This window comes from Dasypus novemcinctus, chromosome 19 (genome assembly GCF_030445035.2).
Source record: "Dasypus novemcinctus isolate mDasNov1 chromosome 19, mDasNov1.1.hap2, whole genome shotgun sequence".
Lineage (NCBI taxonomy): Eukaryota > Metazoa > Chordata > Mammalia > Cingulata > Dasypodidae > Dasypus > Dasypus novemcinctus.
In genome coordinates this window covers 76,701,296-76,724,711 of record NC_080691.1, presented here as the reverse complement: position 1 = coordinate 76,724,711, position 23,416 = coordinate 76,701,296, and the positions used below count along the sequence as shown (strand labels likewise).

At 39.4% G+C, this 23,416-nt stretch overlaps 1 protein-coding gene across 26 annotated transcripts in view; it reads right to left on the bottom strand.

The window, feature by feature from the left end:
• Window positions 1-23,416, bottom strand: part of LOC101442497 (zinc finger protein 596-like) — a 133,138-nt gene that overhangs the window by 69,466 nt on the left and 40,256 nt on the right. For 8 of the 26 annotated variants that reach the window (XM_058281956.2, XM_071209981.1, XM_023590400.2 and 5 more), the window contains one exon: window positions 13,230-13,363. The exons of 8 other annotated variants lie outside the window; for them this stretch is intronic. The gene's annotated coding sequence lies outside the window, so the exon portion shown is untranslated. Of the gene's footprint in view, window positions 1-234; window positions 311-1,996; window positions 2,198-13,229; window positions 13,364-23,416 lie in introns of all 26 variants that reach the window. 10 more of the 26 variants (XM_058281954.2, XM_058281953.2, XM_058281962.1 and 7 more) reach the window with 2 other exon arrangements.

The window sequence follows — 23,416 nt, the reverse complement described above, 5'->3', positions numbered from 1 at the left end:
TAAAAACCCTAAACTTTTAAAATGAGGGAGGGAGAGATTTTGGTGCCCTTGGGCCAATGACCTCTTTGCTAGACCAGCAAATAACTCTTTCTCTTGGAATGCCAGTGGCTCAGGAATTGGTCTTTAAAGTGCACTGGGAAGAAAGAACCTACTTTTGCTTAGTATTAATCATACTCTAAATAAAACCAATCTAAAGAATTATACAAATATCATAGAAGAGCTTGCAAAACTTACTATGATAGTACACTTGATTCCATGAACTACAAGTTACCATAACAGTGCATGTCCATTTTCACCTTTGACACTAGATCTGCAAGAGATTCACAACACAAATAAAGTTTAGTCAACTCTTCATTTGTACACAGAGCCTTGGATCATAAGGACAAATGATAGTATTCCTTGTAATGGACCTATAAACAACATCACCTTGTCTATATTTACATTTTTCAGTCAGGTGATATTTTTTGTGTAAATCTTATTGTCTAGGCAGTAAATCCCATTAATAGCTGGTAAATGTCTGGGCAATGTGCTCTTGGTCTCACAGCCCCTCAGGGGTTTATTTAAAATCAATCTGAAACGTCTCACTGGACTATTCCTCTCAACCCAGAGTCACAAGCAAAACAGGATTTACCCAGGGAGTTAATGATTCTGGGTTTGCCTCTTTGGGCAGATTGTTGATACTGTGACTTGAGGATAACACAAATGAAAACAGGATTAGGTATCTATTAATCACAATATGAGGAATTACTGAATCTACAGATAGAGCAATAGCTGCATAGAATATCCTTAGATTTACTAGTTAAACTTGTTTCAGACAATATCATCACCAAACTTGATTACTTGTTAAGTGATCAAGGAGACATTTTTGCCATTGCCAACACAACCTGTTGCACTTGGGGAAACACTTCTGGGGAAGTTGAGACACAATTGCATGAAATAATTAAACAGGTCACATGGTTTAAACAGGTAAGTCCTTCCTCAGGCCCTTATTTGATCACTTTGATTTCAGCAGCTTCAAGTCATGGGGGCCTGGGCTCAGCAGATACTATGAGGTGGGTATTTATGCATTTTTATCACCCATAAGTACTCATCATAGTCTCCCTGGTGTACTTTTTTCTCTCGGGAGTTTGGAATGCGTGTCCCCAGCCACTTGTGCCCAAGAAAATGATTTATGTCTGGGATGACATAGAAAGGATGATCAAGAAAAAACTGACAACAACATGACCTCCTTTGAGCCCAACATGAAAACAACCTGCAAGTACTTCTCCAAGACCTTAGGTAGTAACAGAAAATGGGCTCAACACCATAAATTCTGACAGCAAACGGAAGCTTAATGAAGTTCTTAACTGTTGTAAATGTTCCTTTTTCCAGAACCTGAAACAGAGCAACCTGTCATAACTTACCAGCTTCTGTCCTCTCTTCCTTCTCCAGGAAATCTGGACCTCTTCCACTTGCATTTGTGCAAAATTTTCTTCCCAGTTTCTCTGATTTATTTAAATTCTCATTTTCACTCAGCACCCCATTTTCCTTACACTTTTAATTTATGGGATATTTTTCCTGTAAGTATTTTCTGCCTCAAGTTTCTTTCCTGCTAGGTTATCCTGCCTCTGGGAGTCAAATGGGGTCACTGCAGAAAGGAGGGTCCCTCCAGAAAAATCTTTTCTGCATTTAGGTGGTCCCAATGACAGTAACTGGACTGAGTGCACCCCTCAGTCTCTGCCGTCTGCTGTTGTTTTACTCCCTGCCCCCCAAATGGAGGCCCTTTTGTTTTCAGCATTCCTCAGCACTCTTTTCTACACTGAGTCTCTATTGGCTTAGGTCTCCAGGATGGAAATGTGTTGGGTTCCAACTCATTTCTGTGAGTTACACTAAAATCAGTTTCTGTTAGGAGAGGGATCCAGGCTGCTTGCCACCTCCACAGATCTCCAAGCTTTGCATGGGTCCCACTGAGAGGGAAGAGAAGAGGACCGGCAAGTCCTGGATAGAAGTTTCCTACCTGATATTTTTGTCTTTCATCAATTGAGCATTTATAGAGTCCTTCTCCAGTCTCTACCATCCTCCACAATTCCAGAATCTCTCTTAGATTCCAGATTAATTCCAGAATATCTTGGGAATCTTTTTTTCACGGAATGTCTTTGTCGCCGTGTTGATGACGTCACCTCTCCACCATTGATTTTTTTTTTTACCTTTATTTCAACTTCAAAAAATGAAACAGACAAAAGATAACCTAGCAAATTATGGAAGCATTACTCTATAAAATTCTTTCCAGGCATATTTATCTTATTTTATCATGAAAAGTAATTCAATTGATTCTCCAGTATTCAGAAAGAAACATAAATGAAGGACAGATTGGTTAAATGAGTTGATCACGGTCTCCTAGTTAATGAAGAAATGAGGAAAAAGTTTAATTATATTCATATCTCATAAAATAAACCCCATATATATTTTTCCTTTAGCATTCATATAGTACCTTCTTTGCTGTATCTACAAAAATAGTACAATATTCCTGGCAACTACAGTCTATAACTTTCATTAGCTGATTTTCTAACATGTATCAGCATATTCTTAATACCTTGTAGTAGAACATTCTTGTAACCACAGTCCTCATCTGTCACCAAAATAATACACGAAATGTTATACAGCCCCTAGATCATCTTCTAGCTGTTTTTCAATTAATATTAACCTCCTCAGACTACCCCTTTTCAACCATAATCCATTTACAAATCAGCAGTGTGTTATACTCATTACAATGTACTCCACTAAACTCTATTCATTAAAATATATTTACATTCTATCTTATTAAATATTTGTCATATCCTCAAATCCTCAGTATGATCTCCCCCCTATGTAACCAACGTTCTGTCACCTAGTAATATATATATATTCTATAGTTTAATTCCATAACCTTACTAATCATATTTAGTAGAAATCAGTGAAAACATGCAATATTCATCCTTTTCGATCTGTCATTTCACTCAACATAATATCTTCAAAGTTCATCCATGTTGCCATATGTTTACCCATTCATTAGGTGATGGATACTAAGATTGCTTCCATTTTTTAGCAATTGTGAAAAATGCCACTGTGAACATCAGTGTACAAATATCTGTCAGCATCCATGCTTTCAGGCCTTCTGAATATATTTCTAGTAGCAGGATTGCTGGATCATATGGCAATTCTATATATAGCTTCTGATGTCCTCCACGGAGGTTGCACCATTTGACATTCCCACCAGCAATAAAGAGGTCTTCCTATTTCTCCACATTCTCTACGGCACCCATAGTTTCCTGGATTTTTTAAAATAACTGCCATTCTGTAAGGCATGAAATGGAATCTCGTGGTAGTTTTGATTTGGTGTATTTTCGTGGTGTATTTTCCTAATAGCTAGTGATGTTGAGCATATTTTCATGTGCTTTAGGCCATTTGTATTTCCTCCTTGGCAAAGTATCTATTCAATTATTTTCCCATTTTTAAATTAGGTTGCTTGTCTTTCTGTTTTTGAACTATGGGCCATCTTTATATAACATGGAAATAAAACCTGTGTTGGATATGCGGTTTCTGAAGATTTTCTCCCTTCTCAGAAAGGTCATTAGCAGCGTATAGAAATGCTATTAGTTTTTTGCATATTAATATTCTATCATGTCACTCTGCTCAATTTTTCTGTTGTTCTGGAAGTCCTGTTGTGGATTTGTTAGGATTTTCTATGAATAGGATCATATTTGCAAAGAGCAAAAGTTTTACTTCTTCCTTTCCTATTTGGGTGTCTTTTATTTCTGTTTCTTGCTTAATTGTTCTAGCTAGTGCTTCTAGCACAATACTGAATAACAGTGGTGATAGTGGGCATCCATTTCTTTTTCCGAATCTCAGTTGGAAAGCTTTCAGTCTTTCACTACTGAGTACAAGGTTAGTTGTGGGTTATTCATATATGCAGTTTATCATATGGAGAAAATTTCCTTCTATTCCTATCTTTCAGAGTGTTTTTAAAAAGAAAGGATGTGGTATTTTGTCAAATGCTTTTCTGCATCAACTGAGAGGATCCTGATTTTTCATCTTCAATTTATTTTTGTGAAGTATTACATTGATTCATCATCTTATGTTGAACCACACTCATATATGTGGTATAAAATGCATTTGATCATAGTAAATAATTTTTTAATGTGTTTTTGGATTAGGTTACCAAGTATTTTGCTCAGGATATTTCCATCTATATTCATTAGAGATATTGGTCTAGAATTTTCTTTTTCATAATATCCCTATTTATTTTATTTTAGTACCAAGATGGTATTGTTTTCTTAGAAAGAGTTGGGTAGTCGTCTTCTCGTCCAATTTTTGTAAAAGTCTGTGCAAGATTTGTATTAGATCATCTTTAAATAATTGGTAGAATTCACCTGTGAAGCCATGTGGTCATGGGATTTTCATTTTGGGGAGCTTTTTGATGATTGTTTCGATTTCATTACATGTGGTTGGTTTGTTGAGGTCTTTTATTTATTCTAGGGTCACTGTGGGTTGTTCATGTGTTTCTAGGAATTTCTCTATTTCATCAACATTGTCAAGTTTGTTAGATGTGTTTGTTAAGAGCTACTCCTAGATCTTTTTTATTTCTGTGTGTCGGTGGTAGTATCCCCCTACTCATTTCTGATTTTATTAGCTTCTTTTTTTCTTTGTTAATCTAGCTAAGGATTTTTTTTTTTTTATTTTGTTGATTTTCTCAAAGAAACAACTTTTGGCTCTGTTGATTCTCTCTTTTTATTTCTCCATTTCATTTATTTATATTTTAATCCTTCTTGTTTGTTTCTCCTTATTTTGTGATTGGCTTGCTGTTCTTTTTCTATTTCATTCAGGTATTCAGTAAGGTCGTTGATTTTTATTTCTTCTGTAATGTAAGCATTGTGAGCTACAAATTTCCCTCTCAGAAGTACTTTTGCTGTATCCCATGCACTTGTTTTTTTTAGATACCAGGTACTGGGGATTTAAATGGGAACCTCATATGTGGGAAGCTGGTGCTCAACCACTCTGCAACATTGACTTACCTGAGTTGTTTTTTGCTTGTTTTTGCTTTCTCAGGAGGCACTACTGGATACTGAACCCAAGACCTCCCATTTGGGAGGCAGGCACTCAACCTCTTAAGCCATAGCCACTCCCCTCCCATGAGTTTTGATATGTTTTCTCATTTTTAATCATCTTGAAATATTCACTCATTTCTCAAGCAATTTATCACTTTTACTATTAATTATTTAAGAGCATATATTTGTGAAATTTTCCTTTTTCTGCTTGTTATTGTTTTCCAGCTTTATTCTTTTATGATTAGAGAGTGCTTTCTATAATTCAAACTTTTAGTATATTTTCAGATCTGATTTATGTCTCAACATAAGTCTGTACTGAGGAAAGATTCATGAGCACTGGAGGAAATGAATATCTTGTTGTTTGGGGGTATACTATTGCATAAATGTCAGTTAGGTCTACCTCATTAACATTATTGAAGCTCTCTATTTCCTTATTTGTCCTCTGTCTAGTTGTTCTACCTAATGCTGGGAGTAGTACTCTGAAGTCTCCAATTATTTTAGTAGACTTCTATTTCTCCCTTCATTTTTTGCCAGGATGCGCCTCACGTATTTTGAGAAATCTAATTTAGGTGAATAATATTTATTATGATTTATTCTTTGTGAATTGTCACTTTTATTAATATAGAGCAACCATCTTAAACTATTATAACAGTTTTACATTTAAATTTATTTTGACTAATATTGATTACTACTCAATATCAGTACAAATCTATTTCGCCTGATATTGATTACCAGTCAATACCAATATCACTACACCAGATCTTTTTTTTATTAGTTGTACGTGAAATATTTTTCTCCCACCTTTCACTTTCATCCTGATTGTGTCCTTGTGTGTAAGGTGAGTCTCTCGTAGACAAAAATTACATGTCTCTTATTTCTTTCTTTTTTTAAAAAAGATTTATTTATTTATTTCTCTCCCCTCCTACCCCACCCTGGTTGTCTGTTCTCTGTGTCTATTTGCTGCATCTTCTTTGTCTGCTTCTGTTTTTGTCAGCGGCATGGGAATCTGTGTTTCTTTTTGTTGTGTCATCTTGTTGTGTCAGCTCTCCGTGTGTGCGGCACTATTCCTGGGCAGGCTGCACTTTCTTTCACGATGGGCGACTCTCCTTACGGGGTGCACTCCTTGTGTGTGGGGCTCCCCTATGCGGGGACACCCCTGCATGGCAGGGCACTCCTTGAGCGCATCAGCACTGTGCATGGGCCAGCTCCACACAGGTCAAGGAGGCCCAGGGTTTGAACTGCGGACCTCCCATGTGGTAGACGGACACCCTAACCACTGGGCCAAGTCCGCCGCCTGACTCTTATTTCTCAGGACATTCTGTCATTCTACATCTTTTGATTAGGGAATTCAATCCATTAACATTCAATGTTACTAATGTAAATGTACTTTGTCCATTTTATCCCTTGAATTTCCATTGCCATATCTTACTATTTTCTGTATTTTAACCCTTCTAGTTATCCTTACTTATAATGTTCATTTCTATACTCTTCTCCAAGCCTTTTGTCCTTGTCTTTTCCAAGTGGTCTATAACTCATACTTTAGCATTTCTTGTAGGTCTGATCGCTTGGTGATAAACTCATTCAGTTTTTGTCTGTGAAGGCTTTAAACTCACCTTCATCTTCTGAAGGATAGATTTTCTGGATAAAGAATTCTTGGTTGGCAATATTTTATTCTTTCAGTATTTAAATATATATTTACCACTGATGAGAGATCAACACTTAAGACTTATTGAGGTTCCCTTGTAAGTTATAGAGTTCTTTTCTCTTGCTGCTCTCAGAAACCTATCATTATCTCTGGTATTCTGGATAAATAATATCTCAGATTTATTCTGTTTAGGGTATGCCGTTCTTGAATGTTGATGTGCTGGTCTTCCATAAGGTCTGGAAAATTTTCAGTCATTGTTTCCTCAAATGTTCTTTCTACCCCTTGTCCATTCTCTTCTCCTCTTCAAATACCTATAATGATATGATTTTGTTTGACTCTATCATTCAATTCCCTGAGACCCAGTTCAATTTTTTACTTTCTTCTGACTTTCACTTCTCTCTTTTCAAGTTCATATGCTCTGCCTTCCAATTCACTAATTCTGTCCTCAACCATTTCAAATCTGCTATTAAATGACTCTAAGATATTTTTTTAACCCCCTTGTGGCTTTTTCTTTTTTTCCATGCTATCACCTCTCTGTCCAGTCATAGTATGTTCTTCTGTATATGTATTTATTTATTTTATTTCCCCTCCCTCCTTGCGGTTGCTTGCTGTCTGCTCTCCTTGTCCATTTGCTGCAGGCTCTTCTGTATTCTCCCTTGTCTCCCTTGTTTTTTTGTTGTCACCTTGCTGAGTCAGCACTCTATGGCATCTGTGGGTCAGGTGGTGCTCTGCAGGGTGTGGGCAAGCCTGCCTTCACAAAGAGACCCCAGGACATGAACCTAGGTCCTCCCATGTGGTAGATGGGAGTTCATCTGATTAAGGCACAGCCCTTCCCTCTAATGTATTTTTAATCAAATCCCTTGTGTCTCTCATTTCCATAAGCACTGTTACTTTTCTTTGGAGGCCTTCAAATTGTTCTTTATGTTCACATAGTGTCATCTTCATATCCTTTTTCTCTTTAGTCATATACTCACTCAACTACTTGAACTGATTAAGGAGGCTTGTGTAAACATCACTGATTAGTTGTTTTTACTCCTATGTCTCATATAGAGTCTTGGTTGTTCCTCTAACTGGACCATAACTTCCTGTTTCTTAGTATGGCTTGTAATTTTTAGTTGACTTGTAGGCATCTGATTTTGTTGGCTTTTTACTCTGTTGATCAATTTCTCCCTCTTGCCCAGTGGTTTTATTTCTCAGCTGTACAATGAGATTTGGTTCAATTTTTTTGAAGCTTTAAGATTTCTCAGTTTAAGTTATCAAAACAGGGGCAAGGAGCCACTAATGGAGTGTAGACCAGTTCTAAGGCACCTGGGGGAAAGGGAGAGACAAGTATTGTCTTGCTTCACCTTCCCTGCTGTCTGTCCACCAGATGGCATCCTTTGGAAAATCTTTCCACTGAGATGAATCCTTCAATTTCCACTGACCTGAGCTTGTAAGACGAAGATTAAAAATCAGTTTATGCTGATTACATTAATGGAGAAACCATACTCAGTCCTCTATTGCATAATCCTTCTTCCTTGGGAGGAATGTGTCCTTCCCCCTCATTTGGCTTCTCAACCACAGGTTTTACTGAGGCTGTTTGCCTCAAGTGTGGGATGATGTCTGACATTCTCAGCCATGGGGTAAGCAGCTCACAGTTTTCCTTTTGGTCTCCTATTCGATCCATCCCCAGGCCCTCCTGGATGTTGTGTGTAGCACACTCTGTTTAGTGAGTCCCCAAAGCAGTTTCCTGTGATGACCTCTATGCTTTCTCCTTATTTCATAAGGGAGCTGCACCCTAACCTACTCTGATGCCATCATCTGAGCAGACTTACCACTGACTGTGTTGCTGGTGTTTCACTTTTGCATAAAAGTAATTTCTTTTAATACCAGACCATTGGCAAGGTTTACATCACATACTAATTTTTACAAGCATTTCTGCTGCCCTTTTCTGTATTTAAAGGGTACATGTTCATCTTTATGTTTAAGAAGATTCTGTATATAAGAGACCCTTCAATAATATCTTTTTTCATAAATATGGATTTTCTATCATTTCCCCAACCCATAAAGACTGGAGCCCAGATTGAGGGAAGATACTCTCCTGGGACCCATTAATGACAGATTATCATACAGTCCCAGCCTCTATGATCAGGCCATTTTTTATGGGACTCACTTTAATCTAAATTTCCACCCCCTAAGAATGTTCTACATTTTTTCAGGATATAATGGATGAAGGATTCATCTTCCCCCATTAATATCAAGTAAATTAAAATTACTGCTCCAGGGACATTTACACAAGGTATGTACCATCAAGAATGGAGATAAACAACTCCATTTGGTAAATGACAGTTACATTAGAAAATAATAAGGGAGGAAAAACCCTATCCCACCATGATGAAACCAAATAAAATTATCCATATTATTATTTTTAATATAATTTTTGCTAATAATTCATGCCAAGGTGAGGATGGGGAAGGAGCATAAAACAAGAAAAAACCTATTGGGTGCACATCTACACCATTCTGTTGGCTTTTGTTTTTTTTATTATTGGTCTGGGTGAATTCATTGATTTGCAATTCAGACTCAAACCTTCCAAATAAGCCACACTTTCAACCAAAAACGGCAAATTCTGAGGTCCACATTCCATCAAATTTCTCTAATACAAACCCTGCTACCCAAAACCTTGCTGTCTTGTTAATCACCAACTGAACCAACAAACTGAGGCAAAAGCCTCTTACTAATTGGAAAAACAAAAATCCCTGCCCCAGCCTTGTAGGAAGAACTGTAACAAAGAGTTCAGGCTGATACCAGCAAAATCTGCTGATCTTCAACACATAACCACAATGTTATGAAGCAGGCTAGTAAGACAGGGAATCAATAAACGGATCTGGAACTTGGCAGAGTCCACATGGACATCAATAACCCCAAAGACTGCTGCTTGAAGAACCTCCTCAAGATGCTGCCATTTAAAACAAAGACTTCTTCTGGAAGCCAGGAGAAGCCCCAGATATTCCCCAAGGACATTATCATTGTGGCCTCATGATGGATTGATGAGTGGGTTTATCAATCAAAACACAAAGAGCTATAACTCCTCCTATGCCATTAGCAAAGGGGTGGAATAATTAATGGTTCAAAAAGCAGACAAGGTATGATATACTCCCAATCTGAACCTTTTTCACTCTCTGACACTACCATTTCAGCATTTCAGTCACTGCAGCAAGCACTGTGCAATCTCCCTTCCCTTGGGATTCTAAAGACTCCCTGCCCCTCCAGCTGTTTGTGAATGAAAAGGGAGGGAATGCATGTGAGGTATTAACACAAAGACATGCTGATCATTATCACCCCATAGGCTATTACAGACAGAACTTGGGCAGTAACTCTGGTCTTCCCTCCTGCCTATGTTCAGTTACTGCCACTGGCCTTTAACCCAGGCAGTCTCTGAAGTAACTTTAGACTCAGCTCTCACAATTTTTGTGCCTCATATTGTGGAGACTGCTAAGCAGTCACTATACCCAGCATTTTTCTGCAAGCTGCGTAGAATACCTACAACACTCCCTGTTAAGCAACGCTGATATTTCAATCAAGCATGTTAAGACTATCAACCCTGCCACTTTCCTCCCTGACTCACCAGCCAAAGATGATGCTTAGCTCCATAACTGTGTCACTCTTTTCAACTCAGAACTCAGTCCAAGACCAGACCTCAGTGAAAACCCTCTGAAAGATCCTGAATGAATTGAGTTCACAAAAGATTCAGCTATCATGATGAAAAGGGACATCTAATTGCAGGGTATGGAATAACAACCTCTTCTGAAATTGTTGAACATGGTCCCCTCCCTCAAGCTTCCTGAGCTTAAGACAGAACACTCAGCAGTCATACTGGCCTACTGCTTAGCAAAAGATAAAGCAGTTACCATTTATGCTGACAGTCCTTATGCCTTTGAAGCAGGCCATGAATTTGGCATGCTCAGGAAGTACCAAGTTTCCCTTAAGTCCACCGGACAGCCCATTAGAAACAAGATTTAGGCAAGTGAATTTCTCCAAAGTCTCTTGCTCCCCAAGGCATTAGCAGAAAGTGAAAACTGTAGGATCAAACAGAGATGATTCAAAAGAAGCCCAAGGAAAAGTGCTACCAGATATTGCAGCTTGTCATGGTGCAGGTATGGACCACCTATTGAGTGACTAGAACCTGCTAAGGCAGTCTGCCTTCCCTCCCTGTACCATGCCGATGGTCCCCCAAGGGCCATCCTTAAATGACTTTGAAAAAGCCTGGTAGACTATGCTCACCCAAGATCTCAAATATCTGGATGGTCAAGGAGGACATAAAAATCCCCAGACTGGACTTTGAGTCAGTCCCAATGGTCTACGCACCCTCCCAGTGTCCTCACTCATTCGATGACGACACACACCTTCACTCTCAAGCCCACTGGGCTCCCTAGTAAGCTTGAAAATCTTGAAAGAAAGTATTTGTGGGCAAATTTTAAATCTGCAGCTCAAGAAACATCTGCAAACTATAGCCTCTCTCCTCAATACAACCCTTTCAGCCTGCCCCTGGGAAGTTCCCACTGCCTCAAGGGCCTTTCGTGATCTGGTAGATCGACTTCATCCAGCTCCCTGTCTAGGATATACATATTGACTCAGCATGACATGTATTTTCTCTCAGTGGACAGAGGCTTTTCTGTAAGACAAGAAACTGGCACATCCATAGCCAAACTTTTGTTGGGAATTTTCTTGAGAAATCCATAGTGACCATGGCACCCACTATATAAGGAAATCCTCTCTAAATTTCTAACAACTTCATATATCCTACATTGTCTCCACTGTGCTTATCACCCCCAGTCCCAAGGGCTAATTAAAAGCACCAATGGCCTAATCAAAACACAACTAGGGAAACTTACTAAGCAATTTTCCTCCCCTGGGTTGAAGTTCTCCCCTAGTCTTCATAAACTTATAGGGATGTCCTTTCAGTCCTCTCCAATTTCCCGGGAAAAGACAGTTACTGGAACACCTATACTGAAAAAGTTTAGGATAAGAAATGAGGGAAGACCGAGTCACAGCTGGGACCCAGTAGAGAACATGGCTGGGAAACCCCATGCAGAAACCCCCTGAGGGAAGCTGCTACTAAGAACAAAGCTCAAAATAACTCACTGAGATGCTAGCCATGGAGTTCCATTTGGAATTCTTTCTGGCATGATGGGAAGCCCTGGATAAATCCTAATAGGTCCCCAATGGTCCTAAATAATCCCAAACAAAATGCTTCATCATCGGTGCCCTGTAAACTAATGGGTGGGGACCAAAAGGCAACCAATCAGAAGAGCAAACAGCTTAGGTCCCTTCCCAACAATAGGAAAGAGGAGGAGGAAAGAACAGTCAATAAAGGCAGGCCCCTAACCCCAAATGCTCTCTCTTTGCTGGAGGAGCCCACATCCACATCTGGATGTGTATTTCTTTTCTCTCATTGTTCAATAAACTCTTTTATTGGCCTTACAAAACTGGCAGGCTCTTACATTCTTTTATGTAACAGGGCCAAGAACCTAGAGGAACCCCACAGCACCATACTTCAATAACCTTACTACCCTAGTCACAAACTGCTGAAGTTAGCTCCTCACTGGCTATCTACTGCTAAAATTCTTAGAAAGTCTTTCTGAACCCCACAAAACTGTTTCAGATTCTCACTCTATAGATCTCCCCAATTCTCCATCTCCTGTGCAACCAGGGAATTGGGTGTACTGGAAATGAAATCTTCAAAAATTGAATTTGAGCTCTGGTAAAAAGGACACTTTCAAGTACTACTTACCACCCTCTCTGTTGGAAACGTTTCAGGGAATGACTCCTGTATTCACGTACTGCACCTCAAACCACCTCCATCACCAGAGCGGAGCACTGAAGGCATTGGAGACCTGACACTGTGACTACACAGGGTACAAAGACAGCAGGCCACTGAGGCATAGAACTCTCCAATCTCTGGATGTGGGCTTAGTACACTCAAAATTCCTTTTGTTTCTTTTCTTAACTAATGCATAGTTCTCCCCTGAGAACAAGAACACCCTGACTGGTCCCCTAGGGTCCCTCATTAACTCTTGTTTTTGCTGTGGTTAATTCCACTGCCTTCATCTAGATTGTAGCAAATATTATCTTCCTTAGCCTCATTGTCAAACTAAAATGACCCTAATCTTTTGCTTAGTCCCTCATGGACCAAAGACTTTTCTGTCTACCCTCAAGTTTTGCCTTGCTTTCTCACTGACCCAGAGCCTGGTGAACAATGAACAATGGGCTCTGTAATACACCTCAACTTCTACCCTTATTACTTTACCTCTCCCACATGAAATCGGAAGGCTATCATTTTAATTCTTGATGGAACAGGTCTGAGGCTTGGACTTTTAGTCCCTTAAATAAATTTCAAATACCAAGAACATGTCATTTGTAATCTCACTGCCACCCTTGAAGCCATAGATCAAGAAATAGGGCAAGACCTGCAAGGACAAATTATCATTCTCAATTTCCTCACAGCAATAACTATGGACAACTGGTTAGCTTTAGACTACCTTATGGCAGAAGAAGGAGGCATCTCTGCTGTTTCCAGCACCTCCTGTTGTACGTGGAGCTATACAATGCCAGGCAAGTGGAGACCAACATGCAGGAAATCGTCAAACAAGACAAATGGCTTCACAGCATAAACCTGCAACCAAAAGACATATGAGAATCAATTAAGGGGCTTCTACCTAACACCTCTTGATTGTATTCCCTAATCTTGGCACTAAAATGCTTGTCATCATCCTTCTTCTTGGACCTGCTTTCATCTACATCATTACCAACTTCATTGGTACCTCAAAGCCACCACTCTGACTCCTGTCCTCTGTACCTTTACAAGTCTGTAAGGCCCCAAACTAGTCATGCATAATGTTGGGTAGTCAAAGGACTCCCTTAACCAAAATGAGAGAATGGAATTGGAATAAATTATTTTACTAACCATCTTGGTTTCCTTGCACTTCCATTTTATTCAGGGTTGATAAAGAAGAAATAGAGGTTCACTGAAGCAGGCTGACATACCAATAATACATTTCAGTGCTAATAAAACTCCTACCCCAGCCTGGGAGGAAGAACTGTAACAAAAAGTTCAGGCTGACACCAGAAAAGTCTGCAGATATTCCTCTATGGCAACAATATTACACCAACATCCTGCTTGCTAATTAAAGAACTGGGCCTCAAGGATGCCCTGCCCAAACAGTCTACAGCCCCATTGTTCATGTTGTTCACAGAGTGCTCATAGTAATCATACTTCATGTCCTTTTTATCCATCCCCATTCCCCCACAACTTTCCTTCATTTCAAGCAGCCATATAAAATGTTCCTTGAGATCCACCTCTTTGAGTAGAAACCTTTCTTTGGTGCTTCTCCTACATTAATGGAAATTTAGCTCAATAAACATGTTCTGCATCTCTTTTTAAAGTCTGTTTATTTTACTTCCAGCATAACATTCCTAACCAGTTATCAGGGGTCCCAACTATACTGGAGCTGGGATAGTCTCACCACCCATGAAAGACCAAAGATACCCTCAAATTTTCAGGGACTAATTACATTATCAAGTCCCATTTTAAAAAGTGAGACCCACCAGACTGAGTGATTTTCCAGACTGTCCAGTTTGCTTACTCTGTGACCCAACCTTACTTGATGATACCTGTAAAACTGTAATTTAATATATACCCCTCATACTTGTAATACTTATTTTTACTATGTAAAGTGCATTAGGGGCCTATTACAAGAAATCCACAGTGTCTCCAAGATTATGATTCCCACTAATATCACCTCTCTTTCCTAACAGGTGGTGTTACTTGTTAGGCTTTTCTCCTTGGTAAAATAGAATTCTGCAGGCCTCTAATGTGCTATCTATTCATTCCCCTCCACTCCTTCCTTCTCCCCTTCTTATTATTCATCATCCATATTCTCATTTCTGTCTCTCTACCCTAAGAGTACTTGCCCCTATTGCCCTCCAAAAGACTACATGGAAATTTAAATCCAAATACATCCCCCAATCCCCTTGCATATTTACACAGATTTCCAGTCTGTATACATATTCACTGAGCTAGTCACTCATGCACTGACAAATCACAACTGCTCGATTTGCCATCATCCTGCTTTGAAACCTTTATCAAGCTCATATATGGCCTAGAGACGTAAAATATTGAGATTTTAAAATCTCTTTCAAACTGCCATCACCACTGAATCTGGGTGCCCTTTCCTTCACTAAACTGGCAATTGTTCTAATGTTTCAACAATACATAGCACATCTAAGTAACCTATGGACAACTTCTGACCCTCACTCTATGACCAACAAAATCACTCTCTTCCCCACTCTTCATCATTAGCAATACCCCTTTGCCCAAGGTTATGTACAATTTTCCAATCTAAAGATAATGCCATAGGACCATAATTATACCCCAAGAAACATGTATCTTAATCTCTACTACTATGCTTTCATTACCCTCAAACAACCACAGATTTTGCAGCCTCCCTTGGACTTCCAAGTCATGTAAACGTTAATCATTCTCCCCCCACCCCAGCCAAATGTTATTGACATGCCACAGTCATACCTATAATGTTGGTATTTGCAACCCATTTGAAATTTGCTGGAATGGCTTCAGGAACTGTGATGGTTAGGCTTTTTTCGGAACTCGGTCAGATAATTGTGCCCAATTGTTTGGTCAAGCAAGCACTGGGCTAACTGTAATACAAGGGCATTTATGGACTTTAGTCACCATTGACTTTACTGCAGTGGTAAATCATAGACAGCTAGCTGGTTATAACTACATCAGTCAGGGAGATTGCCATCAGCAGTGAATAATGCTTAACCCAATCAGCTGAATCCTTTAAAAGGGAAAATGATGCCAGCATTGAGAGAGAATTTCCCGGCTTGTCTTTGGGCATCCAACATCTCCCAGAACTCGTCAAGAATCTTCACTGGACTTTCATCAGAGGTCCTGGTTTCAGCCTGCCTGTGGAACCTGAACTTGTGCATCCCCATGGCTGCATGAGACTCTGATAAATTTCTTAATATCAACAGATATCGCTGATTCTGTTTCCCTAGAGAACCCTGACTAATTCAGGGACCACTGCTCTAACCCAACAATCAAAAATCATTGACACCCAAATATGGATGTCTACAACTCTAGTATTTCAAATCTCTAAAAGATAACAAATATTAGGCCTGCTTATCCAAGGCCAGATAACCCTTGCAAAAATAGCTTTTGAATATAGAGTGGCCCTTGATTGTTGTGGGAAACTGGCTTACCTATTTCTTATCATAAATGTTATACCCATTCTAGTGTAGATGTTGCCGTTGTTCCCTATTACTGTAGATGATGTTACAGTTTTTAATTTTTTTATTTTTTATTGACTTTGTAATAATATTACATTAAAAATATATATGTGAGGTCCCATTCAACCCCACCCCCCCACCCCCCCTCTCCCCCCTCCCCCAACAACACTCGTTCCCATCATCATGACACATCCATTGGATTTGGTAAGTACATCTTTGGGCACCTCTGCACCTCATATACATTGGTTCACATCATGGCCCATACTCTCCTCTATTCCATCATGTAGGCCCTGTGAGGATTTACAATGTCCGGTGATTACCTCTGAAGCACCATCCAGGGCAGCTCCATGTCCCGAAGACGCCTCCACCTCTCATCTCTTCCTGCCTTTCCCCATACCCTTTGTCCATTATGTCCACTTTTCCCAATCCAATGCCACCTCTTCTATGTGGACACTGGATTGGTTCTGTCCATTGCACCTTTATGTCAAGAGGAGGCTCAGATTCCACCTGGATGCTGGATGCAATCCTCCCATTATCAGTTGTAATCACTCTAGGCTCCATGGTGTGGTGGTTGTCCTTCACCTCCATCTTAGCTGAGTGTGGTAAGTCCAATAAATCAGATTGTAGGTGCTGGAGTCTGTTGAGGCTCAGGATCTGGCTATCACATTGTCAGTCCAGAGATTCAAATCCCCTAAATATATCTTAAACCCCAACATTAACTGCACCTCCAGCACATTAGCATGAAAGTCTTATGAAGGGAGATCCCATCTGAGTCCAGATTCATCACACATAAACTCCATTTCCAAAGAGGGGCCATCTGCCCTGGTAGTTAACCCCATCGGCCATGACCATAACTCCCATGGGTCTCTTTAGCCCTCAAAGGAACCAATATCTGGGGGTTGTATCTGCTTTATCTGTCTCTCTGACTCTGCTCAGTTGTGCATGAGGGCAAACCTTCTGCCAGCCTCCAGACTCTTTTTTAGAAACTCGTAGCCATATAAACTCATTTCTCCTTTCCATTTCCCCCTTACTTTAGGTCAAACAGCATTTTAAAGTCATGGTATTTTATGTAGACATGGATATTCTGCTGATCCGCATTGAACCTTCCGTATAAGGTCATTTTCCAGTTGCATCATCAGTTGGTAGTTGATAGTGGTCCCTCGTTGCCAGGGAGGCTCATCCCCGGGTGTCATGTCCCACGCTGGGGGGAAGGCATTGCATTTACATGCTGAGTTTGGCTTCGAGACTGGCCACATTTGAGTAACATGAAGGCTGACAGAAGGAAATTCCCAGGCACAAAGTTGCTCTAGGCCTTGTTATTATTTTGGGTTTATCAGCTCACAAGCATAGTCATTAGTATCGGGGGCTCACTGTTGAACCCTCACTCCCTCCCGGTCCCCACCACTGTACCTGGGAGACTGTCGCTGCTCCCCTAGGGACCACGACAGAGCACCACTGGCCGGGAACCCAGTACCCCCCCTACTGTGATTTTTAATTGTTGCCACTATGAGTATATCCAAACATTACCATGCACCCTGGACATATGTTCTGTACAGCTCCCTGTCAGTCATATATCATCTGTCATTGGTATCCCATACCAGTATCCCTCCATTGCCATTGTTGAAACACTCTGTGATCCAGAACTCCCCGAAATTTGAAGCCCAATATAATGTCATGGTCCCTTACTAGGGAATGGCATATAGCGATGAGTTTAAAGGATAGATAAAGAACTTGGATAAAGTTAGATAAAGAACTTAGATAAAGAATGTTGACTTGAAAAAATTCCACATCCTATTTTTTCCCCCCCCCCCCCCCCCCCTAATTATTCAGCTTTTCTTCACAGGAGTCCTAGACCACAGCAATGTATATATATAATATACAGCACTCCCACACATCCACCAGAAAACCTTTTCCCTTCCACAGTGATACTCTTACGCCCTATTCATGTCATATTTACTTAAAGTGATGTACAGAGTCTGAGACATTAGCTTTCTAACAAGGTGACATCTGTATTTACATTATGGTGCATACTTTAGGATACACAGTTCTTTACATTTTTAGTTATCCTATGTTTTACATTATGGTTTACATTATCAGTCTGTCATCTCCTATATGTTATGGTGTAATATTACATGTTTTATATCCATCCTTGTGTACTCTCAAGAAACTCCTCTCTTACCCCCCATTTACTTTAGTTCCACACATTTAACGTCCATTTTCCCTTCCACCTTAGTGCCCTCAGTGATAGCCAACCTCCGTTTCCTGAGGAGCCACTTCCAGAGATAGATGGAATAGTGTTCAGGGCCTAACTTGCTCAACTGCCCCAATGCCCTGGGAGCCACCCTTTCTCTCGAGGGATACAGTTCCCTCTATTGGATGGCATTAGTCCTCCCCAGGATGTGGGTCCACCCCCACTCTCACTACTTGGGTTTCTACCCCATGGTGTCACCCACTCTGGCAGAATGAGCATTTAGACATTCCCCAGGAGCCCATCCTGCATCAGACCCTCCCCTCCGAGCATTCTAAACAGGTAACCCTCTTTATTATATTTTGATATGATTTTCTCGGCATTTTACTCTCCACCAACACCTGACCCTCTCCTGGTTCGTATGCTACCCCTCCCTCCCCCCACTTTTGGGCAACGTTACCCACCCGTCCCTCCCCAGCCACCCTCAAACCCGCAAAGCCCCAAGCAAAGGCAACCCCTTGCCCCCCTTTTTAATGATGTTACAGTTTTAATAGCAAACAGCTTCTTGGTAGTTTCCAACAAATACAAGGTGGAAACTAGGGTCGAGGCTCTCGGTTCCAGAAACTATGAGTCCTCTGGTCCCAGCTTTATCTCCTCTCTTCTATCTGTCTCTCTGTCCTTTGATTCTGTAAGTTCTGTGTTGCCTTCCCTTTGAGCCAACCTATCACTGAGCTGGTTCACGGCAAGTGGTGCCCAAAGTGGGGCATGAAGGGAAGAAGGTTCACAGCAACTGGTGACAAACAGGAACCCAAAGCGTAAAAGGATCACACTAAAGTGGTTGCGACGGTGCAGAACCCTGAGTGGTTTGGAAAGCCTTCAAAGTCCTCGAGGGTTTGCTTGTTTTCCCCAGGAGACAGAGAACACCCTATGTGGGTACCAGCTCAGCAGATAAAGCCATACCATGAATCCCAAGAGACAACAAAAGTTCCTGTGAAACCCAGAACCTTCGATCATGCAGATGGAGAGACTGACACTGAAAATTACATGACTGGGTCTCATTCCAAAGACTAGAATGGATTTACAACAAAGTATCTAAACTACAGAACTTGTTCAAGTGTGGCATCATAAAGCAAATATGACTTGGGGACAGAAAGAGATTAAGAAGGAAATTGAGAGGAGGAAAACTGGAAATGTAATGTTGACTTATAAAAGGAATCAATGAAGAAATTATAGATTTCTAGACTGCTTTTGTGTTTATTCAATGTCAGTGTGTGTGTTGTAACTGTCTCAGTGTGTGATTGTTTAAAAAAAGAAAATAAAAAGGAAAAGAGAAAGGAAAAAAGAAAAATAGAAAAAGGGAAAAAGAGAAAGGAAAAAGAAAAGAGGAAGGAAAAAAGAAAGAAAAAGGAGAAAAGTGGAAGAAAAAAGAGAAGGAAAAAGAAAAAGAAAGGAAAAGGAAGAAAGGGAAATATGAAGGAAAAGGAAAAAGAAAAAGGAAGAAGGAAAAAAGAAAAAGAAGATGAAGGAAAAAGAAAAAGAAGGAAAAAAGAGAGAAAGAGAAACATGAAGGAAAAAGAAAGAAAAAGAAGAAAAAAGAGAAATGAAGAAAAAAAGAAAAAGGGAAAAAAGAAACATGAAGGAAAAAGAAATAGAAAAAGGAAAAAAGAAAAGAAAAAGGAAAAGAGAAAAAGGAAGAAAGAGAAAAAAGAAAGGAAAGATAAAATGAAAGATGTAAAAGTGAAATGAATACTGGAACAGGTAAAAGGTTTGTAGGAATGCTAACTGAAATGTCATAAGGTGATTTTTGTATTAAAATAAAACTGTTGGTTGTATAAAATCGGAAATGGCAGGACTAGTAAGGATAAAATGAAGATGTAAAAATCAGAAATGGCAGAACTAGTAAGGATAAAATGAATATTGAAAAAAGTATAAGGTTTGTGGGAATGGTAACTGAAATGTTATAAGGTGTACTTTGTCCTAAAATAGAATGGTTAGTATGGAGGTATGTGGGACAGAACTAGTATGTATAGAGCAAGCTGTTAAAACTATTGTGGTAGCATTCAGTGAGATAATGTGTTTTGTGAAAGTAAAACAAGCCTGAATGAATACAAAAAGTGCAAAAACTGTATGAAAAGGTCAGCAATGGACTTTTAAACTTCTTCAAGACTTTCTGCCCTGGCCAGATGGCACTGTATCTGGCTGCATAGAAGAAACCTGTGGCAGTGATCCTATTTAAAAACATCAGAGACAGTGGTATTTCAAGGGTATGGAAAAGGCAAACAAATGGGACAAGCTGTAAGTCCCTGCTGCTCAATCAAATTCTTAAATGTTTGGGTAAGACAAAACTATATTCTCTGTATATTGATAAATACAATATTTTCTCATGTTAATAGAGTTTTTAATGACTTAGCCTGTGAACTTGGATGTGGCCAGCACTAATATCGAGTACTGGCTTATATAGCATTGTTGGTTGGGAATCTTAAGCCCATGAGAAATGAAAGTTTATGTATTAAATGTCTGCTAGTTGGAAGTCTTATACTTTGTTGTTGCAGTTATGGATTCTGTATAAAATGCTTGAATACTAATCAGAACTTTAATGATGAAACATAATGTGTACTTAAGTGATTTGATGAATTGTTATATATAAATGTACCTTGACATCAATCTCATTTTAAGCTTGAACAATCCTGGGGCCGAATGTATTGAAAAAAAAATTTAATGAGTATTTTTCAAACCTAAAAGTGAAAGTATCATGCAGGAAGCTTTGCTAATCAGTGAAACGTCACTTGCACAGACTTTGCACAAACCAAAAGGGAGAAATGTTGTGGGAAATTGGATTACCTGTTCCTCATTGTAAACATTACATCTGTTCTATTGTAGATGTTGCAGTTGTTAGATGTTGCAGTTGTTCCCTATTACTGCAGATGATGTTGCAGTTCTAATAGCAAACAGCTGCTAGGTAGTTTCCAATAAATATGAGGTGGAAACTAGCGTCGAGGCTTTCGTTCCAGAAGCTGAGTCTCCTGGTCCCAGCTTTATCCTCTCTTGTGTCTGTCCTTTTATTCAGTAAATTCTTTGTTGCCTTCCCTTTGAGCCAACCTATTGTGAGCTGACTGCAGCACCTAAGTATTAGATAATCAAATTGGTGTTTATAAAGTTAATATTTGTTATATATGGATTAACATTGGCCAAAAGTCCACTCTAGCTAAAAGCAAGGACCATGAAATCATTGCCATAGAAAGCACAGTATAAACCATGCATTTAGCACAAATGCATGGTTTATGCTAAATATTAGCTGGAGTAGCTGAACATTAGTAGAGCAGTTAAATATGCCCCCACACCAATAACCTCTCTTATCAGGCCCTCATACTCTAAGGCCACTAGTCCCCACCCTAATCTCCTCAGGACTAAGTATCAAATAAGTCAGTACAGCCCTATTGCCCAGAACCCACAGAATAATTCAGAGTACCCAATACAGAGAGCCCTTAGTCCTAGCTAACCCTACCTTGACTGCTATAATTAACTGCCTCCCATCGCTCCCACTTGCAGTTATCCTCTTCTTATCTGCAATTATCTGTGTGGCCTTGTGGGGTAATCTCTTATTAGGAGCTATATGTAATAAAAATGTCTGCCTTTCACCTTTCCAAGTGTATTTGCATTGTTACAATCATATCTAATAACTTTATACACACCTACATGAGGCATGATACTATGGGAATCACCATGGGAATTTGAGGCATCCATTAAAGTCAGAGATTTCAATGCTCTGCAGAAGAACAATCTTCCAGGATTGGAATGTGATTTGAATCCATGAGTATATATATCAGTGTGCTCACTTGATTTGTCCACCTCAGTCCAAGAAATGAGTGAACTTTGGGGGGCAGCAGTATGCAAAAATGAACTAAATTTATAAATAATCCTCCTGTACATTCTGAAGAACCCAAAGACAAGATGAAGTATTCTATCTGCCAACAATAGAGAAACAGCAGGTGGCTATGGGGCAGATTACCTGGAGAAAGTTGCCACGTTTATGGCAAATCAAACAGATTCCAGTAAACTCTGGAGATAAATATGGGTCTTTGCAAGAATAGACATTTACTATAAAGTGGACTTTGCTCACACTGTGCTATATGCAAATCTCAACACACTATTTTGTCCTTGGCATTGTTTAGATTCATCACCAAAGCATCTTGATGTAGATTACTTTGACTTTATTTTGCTTGGATTTTGTATTCGTGTCTTCCATCAGATTTGAGAATTTTACTGCCGTGGTGTCTTAAAATATTTTTTTATGGCCATTTATCTCTTTCCTCCTTTTGAGACTCCTATTATTTACATATTGGTGCACTTGATTGTGTTCCCCAGGTTCCTCATGCTCTGTTTAGCTTTTTTTTTTTCATTCTTTTTTGTTCTGCTCCATAGCTGCACAATTTCAATTTTTGGTATTTCATTTCCATGACACTTTCTTCTGTCTCCCCCAGTGTGTCTTGAATTTCAATTCAATCTGCTATTTAATTATTCACTTCACTTATTGAACATTTGAATTCCCAAATTTCCATTTGGCTCTTCTTTGTAATTTTTATCTAAAGACTGAAATTTTGATTTCATTTGTATATTTTCTCAATTTCCTTTAGTTTTTTTTCAATCTTTTCCTTTAGCTCATTGATTCTATTTATGAAGGGTATTCTAAGATCTTTGATTAGTAATTCCAGAGACTGTATAACATCTGTAATATTTTCCAGGAAATGATTTTTCTCCTCTGACGGGTCTATACTTTCTTTCCTGTTTCTGTATATTTAATATTTTTTGTTGAGAACTGGACATTCTGGATATTATGCTGTTGGTCAATTTGGAAAACTGGTTCTCCCAGTCTTCAGTGCTTAGTCTAGGATCAAAAAAATAAAAAGTAAATAAAGAGTAAGAGAGGTGAGAACAAAATGAAAAGGAAAAGTACTAAGAATCAGATTTTTAAAATACCCACAAAAAAGGGGTTAATGAAGTGTACTGTCTCTCAAATCTCTTGTGTTCTGGTGAGAAGGTAGAAGCTGTGCTTTGAAGGACAAAACCTAGACCAGCATCATTGCTCATCCTCTAGGGATCTGCCACAATCAAAACCATGAAGCAGAGAAAGGCATAAGGCCAGCAAAAAAATAAAGGAAAATAGAAAGAAGTGCACTTTTTTCTTTATGACCATATAGATGCTGGTGTAAGGCCACAAGATGCTGCTTT